General features: G+C 35.9%; 1 protein-coding gene across 22 annotated transcripts in view; it reads right to left on the bottom strand.

Moving 5' to 3' along the window:
* The window catches only part of RBFOX1 (RNA binding fox-1 homolog 1), an 892094-nt gene that overhangs the window by 289438 nt on the left and 575391 nt on the right, over nt 1-27265 (bottom strand). For 2 of the 22 annotated variants that reach the window (XM_065683974.1, XM_065683967.1), the window contains exon 4: nt 9873-10006. The exons of 19 other annotated variants lie outside the window; for them this stretch is intronic. The gene's annotated coding sequence lies outside the window, so the exon portion shown is untranslated. Of the gene's footprint in view, nt 1-9872; nt 10007-27265 lie in introns of those variants that run through there. One more of the 22 variants, XM_065683997.1, reaches the window with a different exon arrangement.

The following is a 27265-nucleotide window of genomic DNA, read 5'->3' on the forward strand; positions in this document are numbered from 1 at the left end:
GAAAAACCCACATCCCATTTCAAACAAGTAGTTATGAAAAAAATATTTCCAAGCAAGCTTGCAATATATGCAAGCAGGACCTTGACCAGGTTTACTGGGAGTAATCACCTCCAAGAAAACATTCAGCCTGGAGAAGAGAAGGCTGTGTGGGGACCTCATAGCAGCCTTCCAATATCTGAAGGCCTACAAGGACACAGGGGAGGGGCTGGAGATAGCACAAGGGGCAATGGGTTTAAACTTAAACAGGGGAAGCTCAGGATAAATATAAGAAAGAAGTTATTTACTGTGAGTACTTCACACACTGGAACAAGTTGCCCAAAGAAGTGATAAATGCTCCATCCTTGGCAGCGTTCAAGGATGGAGTCTTAGGTGACATGGTTTAGTGTGAGGTGTCCCTGTGCATGGCAGGGGGGTTGGAACTAGATGATCTTAAGGTCCTTTTCAACCCTAACTATTCTATGATTCTAAGGCAGAAACTTATTGGAAACCCGATGATGCATTCTTCACAAGCCAGTACCCACACATTAGCACATCATCTGAGTGTCCCACCTACTGAGTTCTTGAAAGAATGTATCATGTCAACAAAAGCAAATTTTGAAGGAAAAACATCTTTCATTCTTTCAATTTCTCTATCCCAGGCACACTAAGCAAGTTTCTTTGAAGCAAGATAACTGACTCCTCTACACATAAATTACAAATTTGTTACAATTTTGGGGGTTATTCTCAGATTTTGCTTCCATGAGTAAAATTTAGAAGCAAATTCCCGATATCAATACATCAGAGCAGTGGATATGCTAATATCAGTAATCCAGTTGATGAGGAAAAGTTAAGTATTAAGTGCGTGCCGTGTGCAGGATTTGTGCTAGAACCTACTTCTGTTTTGTCAAACCCATTTGAAGAAAAAACATCCCTAGAAGTCTTAGATTGAAACACGAAACCACCTCAGTCTTTATCTTTCCCCACACAGGTGTGAAATGCAGCTCAACTGAAAAGTGCAGTTCTAACTTGTAAGTGAATTAAGCCTTATACAATGATAAATAAAATGTTCAGTAATGTGCTTTGGGTGTGACTGAATAAGGCATCTGGATAAAATCGAGAACTACAGGAGAACACTAAATAATTTTAAAAACATACATGAACTTTAGAATGATGCTGTCATCAGAATATCTATATTCTAGGAATACAAAATGCCATATATTTTAGGTATTTCATGGCAGAACAACAGCTTTACACAAGCAAAATTAAGTATTTAGATGTTTTAATGCAGGATTTATTAGTTCATATTTTCCCCTGTCTCTATATTTCTCTCAAATTCAACTGTGTTTTTGTTGTTCTAGCTTTATACTGTGTGGTAGATTTGTTTCATTATATATTAACTGATGAGCAATCTGAATTCATGAAGAACTGGATATACCTGAGAGAACTTTTCCTCGCAGGATCATCAACAAAACCAAGACCATAACAAAACAGTAGAAAAGCTTGGTTTCATACTAGTCAGACAAAAATATCCACACGACTTTAATGCTTATCTGAATTAACCATGCTCTAGACACAGCAAGCTATAGAACAGTGAGTAGTAAAAAGGAAGTTATTTCATGTGGTAAGACATATACTGTCTTTCAAAAGATTTTCCCAGCACTTTTCCTTTATTATACGTATAAATACATACATATATACTTTCACCATACAAATAAACAACGTATTTCCCTGTTTTCCAAACGATATAAATTATTCTAAAGTGGTGTCAAAAATAAAAAAAATAATTAAAAAAAAAGGCATTTTTTTATCATCACCAAAATCTGTTCTTTGACCAGTTAAAATGCAGGCTACACCGTCCTTACCTCTTGCCTTAATCAGGACACTGCCTCTCTTTCTGGGTTTTTTAGTTGTTTTTTTTTTTTTTTTCCTCAGCATTAAGCATAAAATGCTGCTGTTAAACATTACCTCATCTATCAAGCCACAAAAATTTTTATACTACTTGAAATTTTCTACTTCTCCCTGATATTTTGATCTTTCATTCTGGCAACTTTTCTCAGTATTGCCCTCAAATCTTTCTCATAGTAACCTTTCTTAATTTGCTCTGGAGTAGCTAGCCATACCAAGCATTCAAAATATCATAGAATAAGCAGCTCCACCTCATGTCTTCCTCCTATCATGCTTATCTGTGCACTAATTTAACAAACCAAGCCACATGTGTTATCGTAGCATAAACCTACATAATTAACTATGACTTGATTTTCTTCTGGAACTTACTTAAATAGATTAAACAAACAAAAAATCTGTAACCAAATAAACATCTAGCTGCAAAGCCACACTGATTTAAAAGTGTATTTGTAGGTAAAAAATGTAAATTATGCTGTATGATTTACATAGCCAAGTAACAGGAGAGATTCAACATACAGAACGAATCAGAATAATTCTATATCGTTAACATAGAACACTTGTCATTCATCCCTTTCGCTGTGTGGTATCAAAAGCGTTTCTGGCACTAAGGCAGAGGGGAATGTTGGTGGCTGGTACCTGTCACACATCTCTTAGTATGACTTTATATGATGGCTAGGCATTTAACAAGTTTTTGTTCTGCTTGTGGGAAAGGGGTTTCAGACGACAAATGAGGCAGTAAGGCTGGAACGAATAATGCACCCCGAAGGATCTGTACCACATAGATTATAATATTGGAAACACTGGACTGTTTTCCTGGTACCAGAATTTACAGAACTGCTCAGAGGTCTTAACTGTGTAACGTAAAAGAGCCATTTCTATTCTATTTTTTGTCACATTGTAAATAATGTGCTTAATCTGTTCTAGTGAGCCAGAACTCAGATTTTTGAGTAATATTCCAAAGTGTGATGACAGGGTAAATCAGTAAGATACAGTATACAATGAACTAAAATACTACACTGCTATAGATATGGGTGTAAAAATCTGCATACATTAATTCAGTAAATGTTTATTTAAGCACACAGAAATTAGTCTTTTTTTTGTGATAGAAGCAACAGAGAAAAAAAAGAAAGTCTGAAGCTACTTAAAACTTATCATTGTATCACCAAACATTGTATTTTCAGTTTGTCGGCTCAACTGTTAGTAGTTTCTTAGTAGTCCCTTTTCTTTGAAAGAGACGGTTTCCAAATTCTTGTTATACATTAATTATATCTTATGTATTCTAATTCCTAGCTAGCTATAGGAAAGTTACCTTACTAGCTTTTACAATAAATGCAAAATTCTTTACTTCAGAAACCACCCACATGTAAAACCACTAACACAAATGCTGACAATCAGTCTGACATCCAATCTGTTTCCAGCCTACAGCCACGGAAATAGAACACTGCAAAACCCAAAAAAAGATCACTAACATTTTCCCTAGTTTAAAGTACTTTTAAACTTTTTTCATGACTCAGAAGCTTTGCTCCTGCTTGGTTCATCCTCCCTCCAACTCATTAACAGGGACAATTAAAATTTAACCACTTAAAGTTTTTGTATTGGGGTTTTCAAAGAATACTAAGGGAACAGACTGTCACTGGAATTCAAGGCATTGAGTTCTCAATAATTTTCTAAAAATTCACCTTTAATAGTGGTAATTGTGACTACATCAGTGAAAACAATTGAGCCATATATGAGTTATGTGTTGATTTTCAAACAGCCACTAATAAAACCAAAACCAAAACCAAAACCAAAAACAAAAACAAACCTTAGGAGATAAAATCTCTCAGATAAGAGAGATACTAAAAGCAAAAGGAAAGAAAAACACTTAACACACTTGGAGTTCAGCATGAAGATCATAAAATGCCAATGCCTATGGTAATTCAAAATTCAAGACATTTTTGTAATGTAGCATAAACAAAAGGTTTTAATGAAACATTAGTAAGACATTCGAATGATTTGTTCTGTGAACAGCAAGCTACTGGGAAGATTTGTCACTCACAGAATACACAGCAGGGGGGCTGAAAGAATTAAAACCTGAAAATCAGACTTTATCCATTACTCAGAACAATACAGAAACTACTACTACTAAAAATGCGAGCAAAGTAATGAAGTCTGGTAACAAATATGATGAAAACAGTTCACTGAGTATTGCCAAGACCTGCATCTGGGGATGAACAGTCCCATGTACAAGCACAGGCTGGGAAACAACTGGTTGGAAAGCAGCTTTATAGAAAAAGACATGGAAGACCAGGAACTGAACACAAGCCACCCAGGTCCCCTTACAGCAAACTACGTCTGCAGCATCCTGTTAGAAAGGTCACAGTCAGCAGATTACTAGGGAAGCTATCCTTCATCTTTAACTCAGCATTGGAGAGGCCACACCTGGAGTGTTGTCTCCAATTCTGCGATGCCCAGTATAAGAGAAAGAGACATGGATATGCTGGAGCAAGTCCAGCAAAGAGCCAGAAATATGATTAAAGGAATGTAGCATCTGATGTTCAACTGAGACTATTCAGCCACGAAAAGAGAAGGCTCAGGGGGATCTTACGAATATGCATAAACACATGATGGGAGAAAGTAAAGAACCTGAAGCCAGAAATATCTCAGTGCTATCCAGACAAATCAGAAGAGGTTATGGGCACAGACTGACAATAAGAACATCCCATTTAAATGAATGACTTCCCTCCAACCACCATCCCAACAGAGAATGAATTCTGATAGAACCAGACAAGTTCTGCAGTGAAGGAACAATCAGCATCAGCAGGCAACAATCCAACACTGCACACAGCTTTTCCTGCCCTGAAAGACTGTCACGAGGGATGGAACCTGACATCATGGACCAAATGGACTCAGCAGCTTTATAGGGACTGGTCCATGCACTAAGAGTGTACTGAGATAAGAGTGATGGTATACTGAAAATGTGGGATCTGAGCATGATGTGAATGGTATGGAATAAGGGGTGGATACTGTCCTGGGTTTACCAGGAGCCGTTTTGCTCCTTCTTAGTAACTGGGGCTCTGTGTTTTAACTTCCAGCCTGGGCAGAGGGCTGATAACACCGATTGTTTTTAATTGTTGTTAAGTAATGTTTATTCTGGCCAAGGACTCTGTGAGTCTCATGCTCTGCTGGGGACAAGGGGAGGCTGGGAGGAAGCAGAGACAGGACACTTGACCCAAACTAGCTAAAGAGGTATTCCATACCACAGCACGTCATGTCCAGGGAGGTAACTGGGAGTTACCCGGAAGGACACACTCTCTCTTCGGGGGGGTCGAACTCGTTCGGCGGTGGTATCGTATTCTCTTGTTATTTTCTCTTATCAATATTATCATTGGTGGTAGCAGTAGTGATTTGTGTTGTACCTTGGTTGCTGGGCTGTTCTTGTCCCAACCCGTGGGAGTTGCATTCTCCTGATTCTCTTCCCCATCCCTCCAGGAGTGGGGAGGGTTGGGGGCGGGGGGGCGGGTGTGTGAGTGGATGAGCTGTGTGGATCGGTTTAAACCATGACAAAAGGTAATAAAACTCTTTTTATGGGAGAAAGATCTATGAAACATTGGAATAGTGCTTCCACACAGGCTGTGGAATGTTTGTTTTTGGAGACACCCAGAACCTGGTGCCTATGTACCTGCTACCCAACACCCTGATCCTTTTTGGCAAAGGGGGTGAATTCAGGAATCTCCAGAAGTCCTTTCCAACATCTGCCATCCTGTAATTCCATAATACTATAACTCTGAATCTTTTACAGAGTGCTGGAGTAACCTGCCACTTACCATTTATAAATTACCAAACACATATGAAATTATTCAGGTCTTTGTGGTATACTGCTTTTAAATATTTAAAAATTCAGTTACAGCTTCTCCACCTGACAGTCAGAACCTGCATCTGTGTATGCTGTTAATGTAATTAAAATATATATTAAAGCATCAAGGATAATTAAAAGGAAAAGACTGTATTGAGTTTATGTGGGAAGGTTTTGGTAGTAAAGTCTGTGAAACATTGAAGTGTAAAAAGGTGAAGTGAATTAAAGTTTAGACCATCTATAATAAGGAGAAGAACAAACAATGAGGAAAGAAAGAAGGAATAAACTCAAACGTAATATTTGCAAGCTAAAATATTTCAGTGATGACACCCTTTGAATTTCAAATCCAAATGATAAAGACTTTATTTTAGGATAAGGAATCTGAAGATTTAACTCTGAAAGAACTATAAAGATCTATGCATATGGATCTCTTATGATAGAACCTAAAATTTCATAGTGCCAATTCTATTATCCTGTCAGAATTTTTATAATTTATTAAAAATTTTAAATCTGCACTGCTGCTAAAATGTAAATTAGATGATGATCACATATTGGTAGTTCCTGTCCTCAGGGATGATAACTGAATAAAAAAAAAAAAAAAAAATAGACTTGAAGCATTTAAATAAGAACTGAGAAAGCAATAATCCTCATGTTGTCCAGAGCAATTCCAACCACAACTTTACTCTTATTTGTAATTCCTCACGCTAAAACACTGGTATCTTTTTAACAGCTTTAGTATATACTGAACGCATGAAAAACATAGAATACTGAAAATTAAACTGGGGAAAAAATTCTTTAGTTCCAAGACAGATGGCAGCTTCTGAAGTCTTTTCAGCTTCCTCCTACCTACTGTGTTTCATTTCAGAATCCAGCACTATCATACCAAAAAGAAGGTTTGCTCTGTCAAGGGGGTAGCATATATAACAAGTGTTCATCAAAACCCTTTATGTCTGCCTTAAATTTAGTCTCTGTAACCATGTTTGACAGCTGAATCATAAAAACATTCTTCTGTGAGCTTTTTTAAGCTTTTGGAAACTAGTATTTTAGGTCTACAGTTCAGCTCAAATTGTCTCTCTCTTTATGATCAATATATCTTTAAAGAGTTTTCCCTGAATTAATTAGCACTTTTATTTCGTATTTACTACTGTTGTACTTTCACTTTTTAAAAAAAGGATTTTGAATGTTCGCAAGATCTGTTTCCCACAAATGTTTCCACAGAACATACAGATGTTTCCACAGAATATATAGACTTGTAGAAAGAAGAGGTGAAATTTTCCAAATCACAGTGTTTATTCCCCCTGCCAATCCATACACATGCAGCCATCTGAATACTGTAATACACCTTTTAAACACATACAGCTAGGTACAAGCTCATCATGAGAGACCACCAGCTACTAGTTCCAGTATACAGCTTCCAGCGGCCCCACCATCACTGGAAGCCATTCATATCATTGCAGGCACTTCTTCTAATAGTCTAGCCTGGTCAGGCCTACTAAGAAAAGTCTGACTACTGGTAATGTGGACAGAAATTATTCCTACAATTTAAAAAGCAGCAATGAAACAAGATATGGATGCATATATAGATATACTATCTGGGTATAATAGAATAAGATGAGTAATTACATAAAATAATTCAGTTTACAATGAAAAACTAAAGTTGCTGAATATTTCTTCTTTAAACCTGCTATGAGGAATGCCATTTAAAGAGAACACATTAAGAATTTGTTTAGCTTACAGAGAACAGGCTTAGGAAAAGACAGAGAAATTACCAAAGATTCACTCTTGAAAAACACTAATATGAACAAACACTGTAACAAGTATGAAAGCTAAACATTCATTTTCATAATCCTGTTGTTATGTAGCTCTGGTTTTACTTTGCTCCATACTCTTCTGCCTCCTTCCTGGTCTCTCTATTTTAATATTTCATCCTGCCCAAATGCCAAAACATACACATTTTTATACATACATATATGTGTACAGAAATGCCTGTGTTGTTTTCTGAACTTGCTATTAGTATGCCTGATGCAAGTTAGCCAAGAACACTGCTGCTGTGAAGAAAGGTAAAGAGAAGAGAGGGAAACATGCTCTACAGACACCCCAAAATAATCACGCTTGTCCAGGTTTTCTCCCTTGTTGGATGACAGGCAGAAGGCGCAGATGCCAGTCTGTGGAAGTTATTTTCCAGTGATGGCATCTGGCTCTTTGGCACACTCAACTGACATTTATGTTGGCTTCGCTGCCATTGCCTCTGGGTTTGTTAGTGGATTAAGCTGACAATAGGATTGTCTGATCCAGGATGCCACATATCTTTTAACTCACTTTTGATTCTATTCAATTTCTCTAAGAAGAAAATAGTTCTTTATCCTCCTAAAATCTTTGTACTTCAGCTGACACACGTAATGTTGTAATTTAGGATAGTCCTGTTGTGTTAATGGATAATTTGGATAGGGCAAACCACTTCTTTGCATATATTACACTTAAAAAATTATGTCTGCCAAAGCTTATTAATACATAGATACTTTATTCAAGGACACTATTTTCTTTTGTGAGCTTAAAAACAAGAACCAAAGCTCTGAAAGTACCATTGCAATGACAAAAAGCAAACATTTCGTTTTTATCCCATGTCTGGTGTTTGAAAAAAATCATACTATCCTCTATATTTACTGCAGAAAATGTTGATGGAACATTTCTATTTTGAAGTAATAAGTAAATAAACTGCTTTAACACATCACAAAAAGTAACTCAAATGGGCTTATCTCACAACAACATAGTTTTTATGATAGTGACTACTAAAACAGATGGGCAAGGAGCCAAAAAGTGGCATCACATCAACAATGGGCTGAATGCAACTGGAAGCTGTGGAACAGAAAAGAGTTATGCCAGATTGTGTGGCAGCTGAGAATCTTATTGGTGACCATTTGCTGTGCAGTCTCACACACATCTAAAAATTATGCGTTCCCCATTGATTTCATGCTAAAGCGATGAAGAAAAAACATCTTTCTGAACTTAAACACAGTACATGCTGACAAGTTCTCTCCTTTGAGTACTCAGCATTTTCCTTCTTGCACTTCTTTGCTCCTATGTACTATTCATGAGACTGGCTTCACATTTTAGATCAATATTGTCAGATGTTACATTAGTGGCAGTCAAAACAACAGAGGTCTGAAAACAGAATTAGCCAACAGAATCAAAATATTCCTAAAACTTAGCCAGAAAAAAAAAACAAAACACCACATATGATATTATTTCTTCCCTTCAGGAAATCAATTTTAAAATACTAGCAAAATGCTGATAAACAGCACTTTGCTAGAATAAAAATTTAGACTTAAAAGATATATGATCTCTAAGATGACCGGGAAAATGCAAAACAAAACCAGAAGTCCTTAACTGTATCATGTTTCCATCTGAGAGATTTTTTCGTATTGTTATTTCTTTTTTTTTTTTTTTTTTCCAGAGAGTAGTTCACACAAAACTTTCATTTAAATCTTTCTGCTTAACCAATCACTGTGTATTTTGGAAAATGCACTTCCCATTTCTGTGTGTATATGAACTTGGTACTATTTCACAGAATATAAATTGTGTCAATTAAAAAGTATATAAAATTAAAAATTACTTCGGACATGGAGAGTAACTTGCATTTATGCATATATAAATACATAGACATATGTTATGTATGAAACTCCCACCTTATATCAATCAGTGGATTTCTGTAAAGGGAAATAGTGAAGATCATTGCTGTCTTTAGTCAGTTAAAATAAATTTTAATAAAATATCATTAAAATGCAACAATTAATCTTCAGCTGACAGAAAAAATAAAAAAAAAAACAACAAAAACCTCATCAATACAGTGAATTGACCATTACCTTAAAAAGGAAAAAAAATGTATACACGTATACAAAGAAATACATTTGTACATATACATCTGTAAATCCACAGTTAAGTCTGGTTAAATTTAGGGGAAAAGAAACTTTCTAACTGTATTTTCTCTAATACCACTAATTCAGTCAAAAGAAGTACTTAAAAGGACAAAGAAACAGTATTTCAAGCAACTGCAGAACAGGAAGTAGCAAAACACAGTCTTTGAACCTCTGGAGCTAGGTGCACTGAGTGTAAGATGGGAGACGTTCCTCATACTGCAAGATTAAATTCTTACCTGAAGAAAACTTTGTGCTCAATAATTTATTAATGATGATGACATCCCACTCAATATTGAGGAGCTGATAATTTCAAATCGAAAGAAGCTGTCAAAACATCTCCTCTGTTATGAAACGACTCCAGTCTCCAACACTTCATGAAAAACAAAACAAAACAGTGTGTAATAAAACTATAGTACTATTTTATTAGACCAACTTTTTCTTACATAAAGTAACCTGCCATCAGTAGAAGTGCTATGAACTCACTGCAAATGCTAGTAGCTGAGCTCATAATATTTTCCTTCTTGGCTGTCAGCTCGGTTTTGGGGCATGGTACATGACAATCATGCTCTGCATAAAACAATATGCTTAAAATAGACAAGTCTCTCTTCAAATATCTTGCTTTCTCCTAAGAAGACAGCATTCCAGATGAGATAAAAGGTCACGAGTGCCCTCTTATAGCTGAAATCCAAAAGCAACTTCCTTCCATTGTGATTTGTGGGGATAGATGCAGTGGGGATAGTGATGCCACACCACCACTGGAAGAGCTGGCAATGTAAGGCTGTCCAGTTCAAGTTGTTAATTTTTTAGTTAAATCAAATACTTTCTTTAATGATAGTGTAAAAGATTTGTTGTTTTCCTACCCCCCCCCCAAAGTATTTTTAACTTTGCACCATCAACCTTGACAATGTCCCTTAATGTCTGAAAGCAGTAAATGCAGAACTGTCAAAAGTTGTGCACTATGCAATTCCTGTGTTCATATTAAATATGGATGAACTGGTGACAGAGCTGTACTACAAAGTACAACAGGCTTGAAAATTCCAATCGCAATGAAGCAAAGACTATTGAGCTCTTAGTGACTCTGTGGGTTAAGAAAACAATTTCTAATAGAGAACATTTCTGTTAAGAAACTTAGAAGTAATTTATTATATGATATAAAAACCACACTCACTGAATATACAGAGGAGTGCAGCTTCTCTGCTTGAAGTATACTTAATGGGACTTACTCCATGAGAATATGTGAGAATGGGCCATATTGAAAACTATTTAATAGCAAAAGTATGTTATTATCAACTATCTGCTCAATAGTGACTATAAGGCATAGCTTCACACTGAAAAAAAACCTCATAAATGCCAAAACTCCTTAATGGAAATAGACCAAAAATAAGTGTGGCCTGCATAGGAACACAGGCAGTTGTCATTACCAAAAATAATTTTTCATCAAAATATGACTTTGTACCTTTTTTTGTTAACAAACAAGAGAGAGTTAAAGAAGCAAATGTCTCTATTTAAAATTCATCTCCTAATGAAAGAAAAATGCAGCACCTTGAGAAGTTTTGGATGAGCACTCAAGATAAAAAGAACATCAGGAAGACTATAAAAATAATTTAAAAAATTGTTTATCGTCTGAGATGAAGGATTAACTTAGAGGAGTCAAAGCAGATAGGGTATGTCACCATTCAAAAAGACAGTAATTCTTTTATTAAAAGGAGGAATGTTTTAACTATGTAGCCTTTTAAAGATGATTACAACATCTCTAAGTTTTATAGGCACCACTTGGGGCAGTTCAAGGCATTCTGTGACAGCAGGATCTACTTGTGGCACTTTACGAGACATCTATCTTGATTTCCATTCTCAGTATCTATCTATATTGTAAATTCTAAAATCTCCCAATTTTTTCTTTTATTTATGTTTTGCTATTGCTTTCTCTTCTCCTTCCTCTGTTGACCTTTTCCAATTCTGAAATTCTTTCAATGCCACATTTGTCTCCTTTCCTTCAGACTTGGTTAATTATATCAATGCATCCTACATCCTACAATCCCACTGACAACTGTGAATCAAGCACACATGTTCTCTAAATATGTCACCATTCGTAAATGCTTCTTTATGAACTAAGATGCAAAATACCACATGACAATACCTGCTTATTCTTCCCTGCTTCAGAATGCCAGATTCTAGCACTGGACTCTTCAGCGCATACCTGCAATTGCACTGTGAAGCATAAACTTATCATACAAGCAAATAAGTTAATCATCCACACTAAAGCTACAACAAATGCCTTTATCAGGTTGGATTCTGGTGTTTACAAATGAAGGGATCATAACTCAGCTGTTTTCTGTACCCACAGAGCTGCTGAAGGTATACTTCAGAAACAATATTTAAGCTATATAAATAAAAAGTTTTAGAACTTCATTTGTACTGCATTGATATAATTAAGTAGTTAAAAACGTGCAGCAAACCCAGATACCCTATTGTTTGATACAGAATGCAGAGCCAGAGTTTTGTCTCCTAAGAGGGCTGAAAGAAGGAAAAGGAGGAAATGAAACAGATTGGTGTTAAGAGTAACATTAAAGAAATAAGGGTCTGTTTATATCGTTCACCTTTTCTTCACAAGAATAATCATTACATGGTAAAGAATGTGAAAGTCCCAGCTGTTAAGCAAATCATCATGAAAAGAACTTTACAGGTTATTGGTTTGGTTGAGTTTTTTATTTGTTTTTCATTTAAACCAGTTTGGCTTTCTCTTTTTTAATTCTGAAGTCCTCCTTTTTCTGCTCTCTCCTGTTTTCTTTCTATGAACATGGATAGATGATACAGTACTGGTTAAATTTACTAACTCTTAGTAATGATATCAACAGGCATCACTTTCTTTTAAAAAAATCGACCTTGCTAATTACAACCCATAAAAACATATATGCTTTTTATTAAAAGATTAAAAAATATTATTCTACTGAAAGCCATCACTTAGAATTCTGATTTTACCCAAAATGCAACAACACACCAAGAAAACCAGGAACAAGGCAATTATTTGCATATAACCCTTGTAAGAAGGCAAAAATCTGAATGGAATGTGAATGGTCTAATATGTAAAAAAATCAAAATGTTATTAAAATCAGTATCTTTAAATGTGCTGTGTATTTACAATAGTTCACAAATGGAATGTATGCAGATGATTGGCTTTTTATTTACTTATAAATAAATATGTTAGCATACACCAATGTAATCTAAAAATAGATTAAAACAACAGAAAATAATCTCGGTATGATAATTTCATCCACTGGCTCAATACAAGTTTTAATTCACACTGCTAATAAAATAATCTATATATTATTCACAAGTATACTTAAACTGTATTATGTTTTCACCCATTCGATTAAACACTCCATTCATGTCTAAATAAAAATATTTATGCTCTCATGTGAACAGTAGGATAAAACATTTACATTTCTATTCATTTTATGTATTTGAAATGAGTTTATGTGACAGCTAAACTTAAGAATCTTAAAAAGAGTAGCACTGCAGCACTTTGGAGCACATGCAACACGATCACACCATTAGATGGGCTGACCTCAGTGGAATGAAGTCTATCAACAAACAAGTGTTTTACTGAATTGTATTTCATTTAATAATACCTGTGAATGTGACTTCAATAAAGCTCCAGTGTCTTGCATGCAACCAGAAATGCAAAGCGACATTTTCAAGAGCCAGGGCAAATGCTGTGGATGACATTCCCTGGCTTTCAACAGGCACTGCCATTAGAGTGCTTTAGCTTCCATTAAGTTGCCACTTCCCTGTGCTGCCAGCTTTTCAAGGGGGATAATTCGTTCTGACAGAACCATGGCTTGTCACATACACTAACAGTTCAGTAGAAATGAACAGGAAACCCCTCAAAGCTGATGGATTTATTAGTGATTTGAGCTGGCACATATATTGCTTATATGTACAAATCTAGGTAATTACTAAGCTCTAACCTGTCCACTCTAAATACCTCTATTTTGCAGAAACTTCATGGCAAACACACAAAGTTATTACTTCACTGGATTTTGAACAATTGTTTAATTAGCCCTTATGGGATTATAACAGTTTTGTAACAATAACACCTAGTTGATACGTATTTTTAATATGGAATAATCACCATACTGCTTAAGAGAAAAGGCTCATCTAGTCCAGAATCAGAGTAGTAAACCACTAGGGAATGAACAGAAGAAATGTTATGTCGAGCACAAGTCTTGTCCTCAGAATGTAATCCCATGGAGAGTGGCTTCTGAGCCTCCTGAACTAGAACTTGAATACAGATCCCTGTATATACAAGCCACTACTTATTCCATCCTGTTTGAGCCCAAATAAATTGTAAATTCTGCAATTATGGCCCATGCATTTTGTTTTGCTATATCTGCTAATAAGATTAGCAGAATTTACTGACTGACAATATCATTCAGTACCAATTCTGGTACTGAAAAAGCATTCTAACTTCTTTGAAGCACTGCTGATTGCATTAGGCTTCTCTTTTCACTTTACTGTCATCACTTCAAGCTCAAAAACCCTAGTCTATTTAAGCTTTCATCCAACAGAAGCAATTTTGTACTTCTTGCCACCTTCCATCTCAGTACCTTCTCTGTTTATACCAACTGGACATATGGATGGCCAGAAACATACTTGCTATACAAAATGTTAATGCATGATCTCAGCACTAAGGATCTCCACATCATTCCAGTTTTCTATCACAGAAATTATGATCATCAGCCTTTAACATGCTTGTTGTGCTTTTAGTGCCGACAGTTAATGAGTTGTTAATTATATTTTATCCTTGGCTAGTTTCAACAAAGGAACTTCATACAACCTGAAATCAAACAAATTAAGTATTATTCTGTCTTTTTAGAAATACAGAAAAATGAAGCATTAAAGAGAGCAAAAGGATTTCTGTAGTTCAATTACAGAAAATAATGATTCTATATAGAATACTCAAAGAAGAAGCCAAGAAAGAATTCTCCTCTTATAAATCCTTATGGAGGCTTTTGTCCTTTCTCTCTTACTATATCTATGCTCATCTCCCCTGCTGTAACTCAGTGGTTGTCATTGTGGTTTACAGACCTTCTGGAAATTATCCTACTAGGCTGAAGAAGGCAATACTAGGGTCATGGAAAGAGTGGCAGAAAGGCAGAAGGAGAGTAAATGATGTCAAAAGAGAGGAACCAGAATATTCAGACACTTAGGCAAAGAGACACTGTTATGCTACTGTTAGCAACAGCCAGCATGGAGATGGAGTTACAGCCAGCTGGCTGAAAAGAAAGGATGACAGCCATCACATTAACTGAGACCAGCCAGGAAGTCCTGAACACCACCACAACAGAGACTTGGCCCATCATTAAGGACAGAACAGAGTCCATTAACTGTTTTGAAGGACATAAACAGAACAGTTGTTGAAGAGCAGAAAAATTAAGTAACTAAAATTTGGAGGGCAGAGGAGAAGATGACATTTTCCTAATCCACGGGAGATAAGGATAAAATCTAGGTTAGAAAAAGATTAGAAAAATAAAGATCACAGAACAGTTTGGCTTGGAAGGGACCTTAAAGATCATTTAGTTCCAAGGCCCTGCCATGGGCAGGGAAAGATACATAAGGAGAGTACACAAGAATGATGAGAGGTAGGTATGGGAAAAGCTAAAGACAAACACAAAATAAGAGATGCAAAGCTGAAGGAGGTAAAGGATGGAATATTAAAAAAATAATAAAATTAAAAAGCTTGAAATAAGGCTGACTAATGAGAAAATTGAACATAAATAAAAATTGCTGAAAGAAAAAATGTTCAGAAATGCATCTTCCTCTCTAGACAAGTGATTAGGTAGTAGAAATTTAGTCTTCAGCAGTTGAAGATTCAAGATTTAGTGAGAAATCTTTGGGATGTGGGAAGGTAATAATATGTTTTTCGTTATCATTCTTATTTTCTATAAAAATAAATTTTGGAACTCAACATAATTTTTAAGTCTTTTATTACTCTGACATTTACTATGCCTTTTAACCTTCCTTTTGGAAATAGAAGTTAACTAACCACTCAGCAGCACATGTTTCTTAAAATAGTAGGACTTCACCACAATAATTTGTCTCCAGTTGTGTTTGCGTATTAATATTCTTAGTTGTACAGTTATAGAATGCTTCTGGTATCACCTTTAATGTACCAAGTGAAGGGACATGTAATTCGGTTGTGGAGATTAACAACAGACATAAGCATTTATACAGTCACCTGTTTAGCAAGTGAAGCATAATCTTTATTGGCTTCTAATTATTACTTTTAGCTTTCCCATATTTTGCTTCCTTAATTACAATTTTGGTATATTTTAAGATCTACTTAAGATGCCTAGGTGCAGATGCAACACCAATCTTGGTGATTTGCTTGTACACAGCATGCACTGATAAGCTGTATCTGACCTAATACAATATTTGGGCTAAAATAAAAATGTACAAACTGATTATTGTCAAAATTCAAAATATTTAGAAGAGACAGAAGGTGTAGATATTTGTTTAAAATAATAGATTAAGTTAGCTCATGCAACTGACCAGACAAAATTGTATCTCTGTTATTACATATATACTCTGACCTATTACTAAATAATGCAGGCTCTGAATAAGGCCTTCTAGCTGCTAATGCCTATTACTAAATAATGCAGGCTCTGAATAAGGCCTTCTAGCTGCTAATGCCCATTGATTTTTTCCCCAGTGAACAGCCGCTATAGGTTTGCATTTTTGTACATTTTGAAAACTCAGTCTTTAATTCATGGGTTTTAGGACAATTTTGTTTAATGAAAATATTTTTTTTTTTTAAAGAGTTTTCACCTGAACTGTTCTAAATTTTCTATGTGTATATCTCAAGAGAAACTGAGTGCTTCATATAAATCATTGAGAAACTTCACCTGTTGACTTCTCTATTATTGTTAATATTAGGACTTCAGAGATAGTTGGAAAAAAAAAAAAGAACAACAATCGTCAGTTTACTGATGTCTTATGTCGCCAGATGGTTGGACTATTAATTAAGAACCAGTATCAGAGAACAGTTAGTCAAGTTTTCATTACGAGTAAATACTAAGTACAGAAATATTCAGTTGAAAAAATTAATTCTGACAATCTTGTTGGTCAAGCAGCAAGCAGTAAATGGTTTCTTTTTTTTTCCCATATTTGTTCCCAAGTGCTTGTTATATTCTTTAACATGCCTAACAGCTGCATTGAAAACAAAATTTATTTATTAACAAGCTCTACTGCTATTCTTTAACAGGCTCCCTGCACCCTCCACCCCCCCAACTTTCAACTAAGCTCATCAATTAATCTTAACTCTCTCAATAGTTGGTGATGTTTACACAAAATCCTTTCAGAGTTATTCAGCTTGATCTTGCAGCTCATTAAAAGGATCTCTATTTATCTGCTGTGTGTTACAGTTCTTCACTTTGGCACAACATGCCAAAAGGAAGCCAATTTGACTTTTCCCTGTGGTGCTAATTGGTAGAGCATGCTGCCTCCTTCTTCATTAATTATGTCAATGTGTATGAAACTTTCATTTTCATGGTGGTGTATTAACAACGCTTTGCAATGAGGCTGACAAAAAGCCAGCAAACTCCAGTTTATAAAAAGTGGATAATGAAGGTTAGCAATGGTCAGAATATATTTACTTCAAAAAGCAACTTTTTTCCTCCTTATCCCTTTCAGATGGCATCTAAAGCAAGCACTTACTGAAATAGACAAGATCAACTTTTCTGCTGAAAGTAAATACATCTCCAAAACACACAGATAAAAGATCTGTAAACACTATAACTTCACAGGACACAAAGAATGAGAGAAGGACCTCTAGTCTAGCTGAAATGGTTTTGCTCCTCAAACCATTTTCAGATAATTTACTGATCTCATCCCAACAAGTGTATAGAAATCCCCCACTGCTTTGTAACTCACTAACCACTTTTTTTTTTTTTTGTCTAAAGACAAAATACCACTACCATAACAAAACCAGACACTGTCCAGATGAAATTCTGGATGTCTTCAGCCTGATTTTGTTTACTAACTACAAAGGCTGGTAAAAGATTGACATCCCGCCCGCTGCAAAAAGAAAATACTATGAATTCCTGTACTTCGAGGATATAAAAAAACCCCCAAACTTTAGAAAAACAAAACTGCACACACACAACCCCCTTCAACCCCATTCCAATCTGTGATCCAGCTCACTTCCTTTTATACTCCTCTTCCTATAAATTGTTTGGGATATCCTTAAACTAGTTCTTTGCAGTGAGACCAAGTAATAAAAAGAGAAAAATGTACTGAAAAAACATTTCCTACAGTAGGCTTAAACTTTGCAACAAGAAATAAAAAATAAATTTATTGTTATGTTGAAAGAATTCACCCTTCAAATGATTCTAGTCAGGGCAATAACAAGGATGGCACGAGTGGGACATTCACTCTAGGTTGAGTTCCCAAAACTGGAACAAATATGGTTATTTCCTGTCAAATGCTCTCGCCACCAATGAAGAAAGCTAGCTGCTTGTCGGAAGACTTATCATCCAGTGAGACAGGTGCAGAACTGCAAGCGCCACATTGTCTTGCCTGTTGCGCTCTGAATCCAGACATCCTGTAGAGCCTTAGAACATCTCTCTTTTGCCAGTTTTGTTTCTACCTTTCTCCTCGACTTTCCCAGTGTCTATTACATTAGTATGTTATTTCTCTTAGGCTAGCAGTTTGCTAGTGCACAGACTGCATCTGCCTGTGCACCTGCACAGACTGCATCTTCCTGTGCACCTCCACAGCCCAACACCTGGACCAACAGGGCACTCCCAAACCATTATATATTTATACTTTTAATAAATCAGTTTCTTTATGTACCTCCTTCCATATTCAGAAATACTATGAAACAAAGACAATGTTTACTTGCATGAACAAAATAGCGTAGCCTAGCACAACATGAACAGAATAGCGTAGCCTAGCACAACTAACAGATGTCTTCTTGTACTTAACGCTTTCTTGTTCTTCATTTTCTCCTTCTTTACATATTTGACCTCTCCTTCTTTACATATGTGACCTCTTCATCTTTCCTTCTTGTAACAGAGCTAACTCTCCTAGCATCATTAACTACCTGCTGTCATTTTCTTCTCCTCACTTAGTTGCTTCTAAGCTTTTGCTCCCCTTTCTCCTCTTCCATCAAGTTTTAACTGACTTCTCCCACAGCTAAAAACTCTTGAACTCAAACCCATTCCTGGCTTCAGTTCTTCAAGTCAGTCCTCTCAGGATCCTCTTTCTCTTCTCATTTGGAGTCAAGGCACCATTCTTGGCCTCTTGCTCAGTTCTACAGATCTGCTTATATCCCTCCCATTATTTGACAGATGTGTCACTGCTGACCAGGTATATGGTTTCCTCTGGTCCCAACAATCTTGCCTATAGACATTTTTTCTTCCCTTCCTGTTTGGCTGTTAAACCCTCTTCCTTTGTAAGTTTCAAAGTAATTTATAAACATGCTCCTTTGCTCCTACTGCCATAAAACCTACACTGAAAAATCTAAGTATATTCAACTCTTACCATTCTTGCTTCCAGTCAGTTTGGAAAAGCTATGAAAAGGATGCACCATGAAACATCTTCTACGTTATTACTCCTTATCTTAATCAGGAAATAATTTTGCAAAGACACAAAAAATTGAATGTGGACTATAAGACCACAATTGAGCAGACAAAGCTACCATTCTGTAGCTGAAACAAGACTTAGGATTTTAAGAAATACTCAAAAATATCTGCACCGTAACTGCATTTCTTCTATAGAACTATGGTAGCTGGCAGCATCAACATAATTTCAGGAATAAGTTTTGAAAACAGGTCTTAAAATGAGGCACTTGCTCCTATTTCTCCATATAAGTAGCTGACACATATCAAGAGTATCTTGTAAAGTCTTAGCTATTCCTCTTGAATTTCCTGTGCTGTTCTTATTTGTTATTTCTGTATAAAAATACTGACTTTGAATTAAGAAATGGAGCTGTACAATTTCTTGGAAGTTTGACTATTAATTACGAGCTGTAAAAACAAATGCAGCACTTAGTACAGTACTGCATATGTAATGGAAAGCATGTGTGAAAGGGAGAAGGGAAACTTTTAAAAATAGATTTATGGTCATTTTTGCCAGAATTCATTAAAACTGAAAGCTTATATACCAAAGGTAGATGATGAACAATTTTTTCTCTGTCACACAGATAAAATGTTCTTTGTCAGCACCTACACTTCCCTGTCAGATTTTATACTTCACTGAAGAATGTTTTATGTTCAGCAGCTGGCATGTAAGTATTCTCATGCGGTTACTGTGTTTCTACACTTTTCAATTCTACAGGATTAGACTTTGATTCCTTATGTTCTACCCTGAGTTGAACTAAATAAAAACATCCTAAACCAACCAAACAAAAAATACCCCCCAAAAACCAAACTCCTCAATACAGCTTAGCTATTCCCACATACCGTCAACCTTATCAAACTTTTGTCAATGATGTATAATTACGCTAAACACCCACAACAGTGTACCAAGGTCACTAAGGCTGAGTGAAATGAAAGCCTCAGTATTACACATGTTCATTCAGATTAATGTCATTCATGCACAACGCACCTAAGCAATTTTCCTTCCTACAGAGATATTAGAAGGTTTAAACAGTAATACATATTCTGTTCAACATATGTGAAAGAGAAGTGTTACATGGACATCAGCACTATGAAAGGAATATTACTTCTAATGCACGTGAATTGTTGTGTTAAGATGACACATTCTAATTTGGACAGATTAGCAATCTCTTATACCCACTCCCATTTTCTTTCCAAATGATGTCTTCAATGGCATGCAAGTGGGATGCAGCTGGCACTGTCTTTTAAGCCCCTGCAGGTCTAAAATCCTAGAGCAATACCCTGTATTTGGACGTATGCATGCTAAGTGATGCCTATTTGTACTGTGCCATATCGCCTCCTCAACTATGATCATAACATTTGATTTCCAACTTCGATGGAAACAGAACAAAGTGCTCTGGATTTTGTGAATGAGCCAACAGGAAGTGCTAAATTAATAAAGATCATCTGCAAGTATGCCCTAAAGACTAAACAGTTTATGCCTATGACACCCTGCTTCCAAGATGTGATTCTAATTCTGGTTCTAAGAACTCATGTATAAGTGAACGTTGGAGCAAGTCCAGAGGAGGGCCACAAGGATGATAAGGGGACTGGAGCAACTCCCATATGAAGACAGGTTGAGAAAGTTGAGGCTGTTCAGCCTGGAGAAGAGAAGGCTGTGTGGAGACCTCATAGCAGCCTTCCAGTATCTGAAAGGGACCTACCTATAAGGATGATGGACAGGGACTCTTCATTAGGGACTGTAGTAATAGGGGTGGAAGAGTAATGAATGGGTTCAAACTTAAAACAGGGGAAGTTCAGGTTAGATATAAGGAAAAAGTTCTATACTGTGAGCGTGGGGAGGCACTGGAACAGGTTGCCCAAAGAAGTCACAAATACTCCATCCCTGGCAGTGTTGAAGGCCAGGCTGGATGGAGTCTTGGGTGACATGGTCTAACTGGATAATCTTAAGGTCCTTTCCTACCCTAACTATTCTATGGTTCTGATTCAACTGTTACTAATAAATTAATATACTGTATTAAGTAACCAGACCTCTAAATAAGTTTTTTACCTTTCAGTTTCTAAACTGAGTTATGTGTAATAAAGCAAATAATTGCTATTGTCTTTGAAGAGATCGCTTCAAATTATTTTCATTTGTTCACAATGTGTTAGCAATAAAAAAAAAAAAAAAAGTTATTAAACACAAGGAGAACAGTTTCTCAAGAGCACTTAAAATCATCAGTATCCTCAATGTGTGTGAGCAAGTAATAGAAAAAAGCAACCATTTGGTTGTCCCTCTCACTCCTCAATGCCTTTCTCTACCACTGCTCCCAGGATAAGCTATACCTGTAACTTCTGTCTATACTGTTTCTGTTAAGCAAAGACAGAACACCGGACTGGAAGGGACCTCAAGGATCATCTGGTCAACTTTTAGCACTAGAGATTTCACTGCCTTTCGAAGCAGCTTTGTCCAGTTTTCAGCTGCCCTTCCATTAGAAAGTTTTCCTGCTGCTGATTCTAAACTGACCTTGCAGCAAAGTAAGCTTACTGCACAGTGAATACAGAGAAAAAGCTGATTACTTCTGTATTGGCAGCTGCTTATCAAGTCCTTGCTCAGATATCTCTTCCCCAGCCTTTCCCTGTAGGTCACATTTTCCAGAGCTCTGATGCTTCATATTGCTCTATTCAGTATGTCCTTTGATTAAGCCACTTTCTTCTTGATGTGTTGTTCCCAGAATATTGCCTGGCAGCTGAAACTTTACAAATGCCAAGTTTCTTAACAGTACTGTTTCAGAGGCCTTACTGATGCTTTTTCTGGTTTTATATAAAAAGTGTGCCATGCACTTTTTTGCAACAGCATGATATCTTTAATACATTCAATTCTGATTTACCAGAAGCTGAAATCACTGTACTATGAATTACTTACCTACATAGTCATTATGCATTTATATTTTCATAGCTGAATATTTTTTAAGTGCAGACCATTTAATTTACCCTTTCTAAACTGCATTCTGTTCCGTCTCCAACTCATCACTGTAATTTTTAATTCTAAAGGTATGCTTGCAGGTCCTTTCAGAATGACATTCTCAAGGAATTTTTAAAACGTATTTTGCATTCCATCCTTCATGTCAATAATGAAAATACATAGTAGCACTCCTAAAGAAGCATTTTGTAAAATTGTTCCCCGAATATTCATCCACTTTGACAGAAAGCTATTTACAGCTACTCTTGGAGTAAGGCATTTTTTTTGTTTGTTTGTGTTTTTTGTGGGGGTTTTTGGTAAGATGATTTATATCCACATATTATAGACCTATCTAGGCTGTATTTCTGAAGAAGAAACCCCACACCTGCTCATTGGACTTTGCAAGGCAAAAAGTTGCTACTGAAATACTGGTACACTCACTTGTAAAGGCAGATCTAAGCTTACTGTACCAAACTGCAACACAGATGCAAAATGGAAAGCCGATCAGCGTAGTGCTGTATTTGATCTAGTAAGCCCTCCTGTCAGAATGAAGAGAAGGAACTGAAAGAAATAGTTATACCCATCTTTCACAGTATCAAAACTGGACTTGGGATACGTGAGTGGGGGGCTGTGCCTATTCTATGAAGCTTATTTTGCCCCAGAATGGTGGCTTAATGCTTTTCTCAATGAAGACACACAAATAAGCTAATTGCATTAGCCCTTCTTAGTTCTTAATAGTAGGTACATTTGGCCAAGCAGATAACATGGCATGGATGAAAAAAAAAAAAATCAGATGAAATGTACATCCTAAATCAAAAAAAGGGGTAAGCTTTACCGTCACTGAGTCAGGTTAAAAAAAAGACTGTCATTTGACTGCATAGCATCTACACCCCCAAAGAACTGAAGTAATCTTTTATTCAATGGTAGATGCATTAAAACTATATCCTGATTAGACTATTTTTGTGAAATCTGCAAAGGACTCCAAGAGACTGTAAAGGCAAGCTGGTATCCCCCATCAGAACTTACTGGCACTGAGATGAGCAATGTAAGATACAAGGAAAGTAAGAAAACAAAAACTACAGCCCGGTGGGACAAGAAAGTATTTACCCACAGCTGAATATATGGAGATTCCCATGCCACTACAGAATTTGTCTGGCCAGGCTGAGGGTCAGCTTGCTCAGAGGACAGAGTAAATGATTTTGTATTCAGACAACAAACAGGCAAGGTTACAAATAATTGTATCAGAAGAGAACAAAATTTCAGGAAGGTTTTTTTTTGTTTGTTTGTTTTTCCTAAGGAACAGATTTTATACATTGTATTTATAGAATAATGTTCCTGATAGTTTGTCTTTTTCTTTCCCACAGAAATTCTCAACTGTTACAGTAAAAACAGATTCTTACTTACATCTTGAACTGTTATGTACAGTGCTTTGGGCTAAATCAAGAGTTTATTCCTTGTGGTTTTTTAAGACACAAAAAAGTAAAATGTCTAAACCGCAGATGAACATACCTTGTTGATACATTTTCACATGCTATGTATGGAAATGTAATACATTATTATTATTTTGTTGCTTGTGTTCTAACTTCATCTAATGTTTCATGCTTGTTCTAGTTGATGATATAGCTAAAAAAACTATGTTCTCCCTACTGTAGGCAAAATTCCAATCCATAGTGAGCCCATGGCTCACTCTGATACAACAAAAACTGCTTTCTAAAACTGCATATGCAGGTTCCCCAGAAATGTCATCTTTTAAAATGCAGAAACAAAAATAAACACACCTAATCTTAATGCTTCAATTAGAACATTAAGTCTTACTTCTCCATAGAACAATTCACCGCAGTGTTTGAAATAAAGTTCATGTGAGAAAAATGCAAAAAGCACAGCTGCTCAAGTTGGGAAAACCAGTCACTACTGCAAAAATTCCAAATTCATACTGTTAATGGTAAAAGAAACAGAAAAAACCCAGTCATTAATTATTATACACCAATCATATCTTAAGACAAACTATGTATTTTTCTACATTTTTAAAAATGCTTGTAATTTCCCTTTTCTTATGTCATACATTTGTTTCCTGCAGATCCTCCATCTAACTCCCAAGAAAACAATGTTGGAAGGTACGGTTTAAAGCTGGTTTCTCTAATTTCCAAGTGTCTTGCAACTTTTAGATCTACAAGGTGGCTGCAGAGCAACCTATCATGTCTTAATCTTGTGTAGGGAAATAGTAGGGACAAAGCAATTAAATCAGCCAAGAGTAACTATGGGAAAAACAAGTAAGTGACCATCAAGAAGCAAAACTGCACACAGTTAGAAAATACTCCATGAGCATCCAGAAGACTGAGTTTAGCATGGCAAGGCTAAAGCACCATTTTTTTTTTTTTTTTAATAGATGGGTGGATAAATAGGTAAAAGAAAAAGGTAATGAAGAAGCTAAAAAGAGAAATAAATTGTAAGCCTCTTGCTGATTAGTAGAAAATGTCATTAAGATTGATGGGGTCATCTAAGACACTGTTATCACCTGTCCTAAAGCACATACACATCTGCATGGTATTTCCATAAAACCTCCAAAATCACAGGGCTGAAGGATGAGATTATGATGAGCCACAAAGGGCTAAACTGACTCCAAAAGGCCATCAAGCCGTGTTAACTATCAATGTGCAGTCCAATAGCAAGAAAAAATGAATTAACGTTACCCATCAAGACGATTTCTCCAAACACTCTAAACTGAATTTCCATTTCTTCCAGATAAGTGTATTATTAAAGTTTATAAATCCTGACTTGCAAAACCAGCTCTGCTTTTCACTCAATGTATTCTGCTGTACTAAAGTACACTATTGAGAGTTTTCTAAGACATTTCCTTTCTGTCAGGGGCCTTGGAATTCAGCTATTGAAAAGTATATGGGAAATGCAGTGGGCATGTGTTTGTCACTCTCAGCAAATCCTTACTCTGTGACTTGGAGATCACTTTTGAAAGCTTATCTAAGTGACGGATAGACAGCATTCACATTGCTTCATCTCGAACACAATAAGGTCAGTAACAAAGTCTGTTAACTTATGATTGACAGAAAGATTGTTCCATTCCTAGCTTTTTATTTAAGCCATTTCTACCAATTACCCCCCAATATAAGCTATTGTAAACTCATTTATTTTCAGTCACTCAAAACATGAAAGTTCCAGTGTAAAGATATTTAAGTTCAGCTTTAAATACAAATGAGTATTAGTCATTACTTCACTAAATGCATAAAAAAGCTGAAGCAAATTTAACCTGTCTGCCACACACTGTTTTGAAAGGATAAAGTGGAACAATTCGAACAATTCCTATTTAAAGCAGATTTATTCATAGCAAGTTTGACTCTTAAGAATGGATGAACTCTTCCAGGAATACCATTCTATTAGTACAGAACTGTAAATACACAGCATGGTGTATTATCTTGAAGGGAGGACAAATTAGTATTTACTACAACCTACTAAATATTTTATTGAGTAAAAAAAGTCCACTCACTCAAAGCACTCCATTACAATCTCAGAAAAGTCTTCACTTAACAGAAAATGTTCTGATGTCAAGCCATAGCCACCACCATTTTAAAATGTTACCATGACAACCACTAGCAACTTAGGGTAGTGCAATGAATAACTTGGATCCAATGCTTAGCTCTCTGCTCATCTACTGCAAAAAAATATTTTTCACAAACAGAAATCCTAGAAGTCTGAGAATATTTCCAACCAAGCCCCTCAAAGTGAAGCTAATGCTTAAGAAATCTCAGAAATGACTGCACTGACCTGCTGCTTCAAGCAACACTATTTGGCTTTGCAGGCACACGTTACATCGTTTACTAGTCGGCAACTAGATCTGGATTTTTGGGGTTCTTAAAGGAAGTCCACTGTGTAAACTCTAATTTTAATTCACATCATAATTACAAAATATGCATATTTATTTCATTCAGTTTCAGGCATGTATTTGTTTTTTCTTCAAAATATGAAACTTTAATTCAGACTCTGCTCTCATATTACACTAGGCATCCTTTCTGTCATAGTTCATATCCATACTGGTGTGAATATACTCAAAACTAATACAATAATCTGTAATAGAGTAACTTGCTTGAGTATGTTTTGACTATGAAAAATAATGTTCAGCTTAAAAACTGTAGCCTTCAGGGCAAAAATAATTAAACTTCCAATTATAAAGAATTATACACTGTTCTTTACATTTGAGAGGAAACTGAACAACAGCAAAGAAGTCTTGTAACTAGCTTAAAATTTTTATCAATCTGTTAAATGTATTGAAAACATAAATGTACACCTTCTGGAAAGTCATGGTGGTACAAATTCTAAATCTCTGTTGGGCACTACTTCATTGTTCAAGAACAGCAATTCTATTTGGTGGGGTTTGGTGGTATTTTTTCTTTCTTTTGTCCTGATGAAGCATAGCAATATATTACTTTTGTAAAAGCTATCTTTTGTAGGCTTCTTCACATAGTTTCCAGGGGAGGGTTTTCGATGTCCTCCAAATTATTTATGGGAAGTCACCTTAATGGTTACAGTTTTCCAGAAGGTAAGCAAGTAAGGTGAAATTCTTTAAACCTTTATGCAAACACTGTATAGAGCACCAACTTCTATTTTCTTATAGCATCCCTTACATATGTGCACTTTTTTTGTCTATTGTGGAGACGTGTCTCATTATTTTTAACAAATTGCCGTCAGATTCCTTAAACGACAGAACAGGAAAACCTTTAAACGCTCAACAAATCCTGAATTATTAAACATAAAAGGGTACTTTACTATATTTATTATCATATTGAAGGAAATCATCATCATTGATGTCTGGATTAAAGTCTAGATGGCCCCTTCAATGCTGAGGTAAACATAAAGATGCATTGCTACAAACCTACAGATGCTTCTGATGTTAATAAGTGCAATTTCACTGTGCAGCACACTGTCTTTTAATACATGAATGAAAACATTGCATTTAAACGAAAGATGCAACAGGTTAGATTCCACAAATAGATTACTTCTCATTTAAATTCTTTTTACTTTTGTAGACTTATTTTGTATTTGCTGTAATTAAGTTTTA

The sequence above is a fragment of the Lathamus discolor genome, chromosome 6 (genome assembly GCF_037157495.1).
Source record: "Lathamus discolor isolate bLatDis1 chromosome 6, bLatDis1.hap1, whole genome shotgun sequence".
Lineage (NCBI taxonomy): Eukaryota > Metazoa > Chordata > Aves > Psittaciformes > Psittacidae > Lathamus > Lathamus discolor.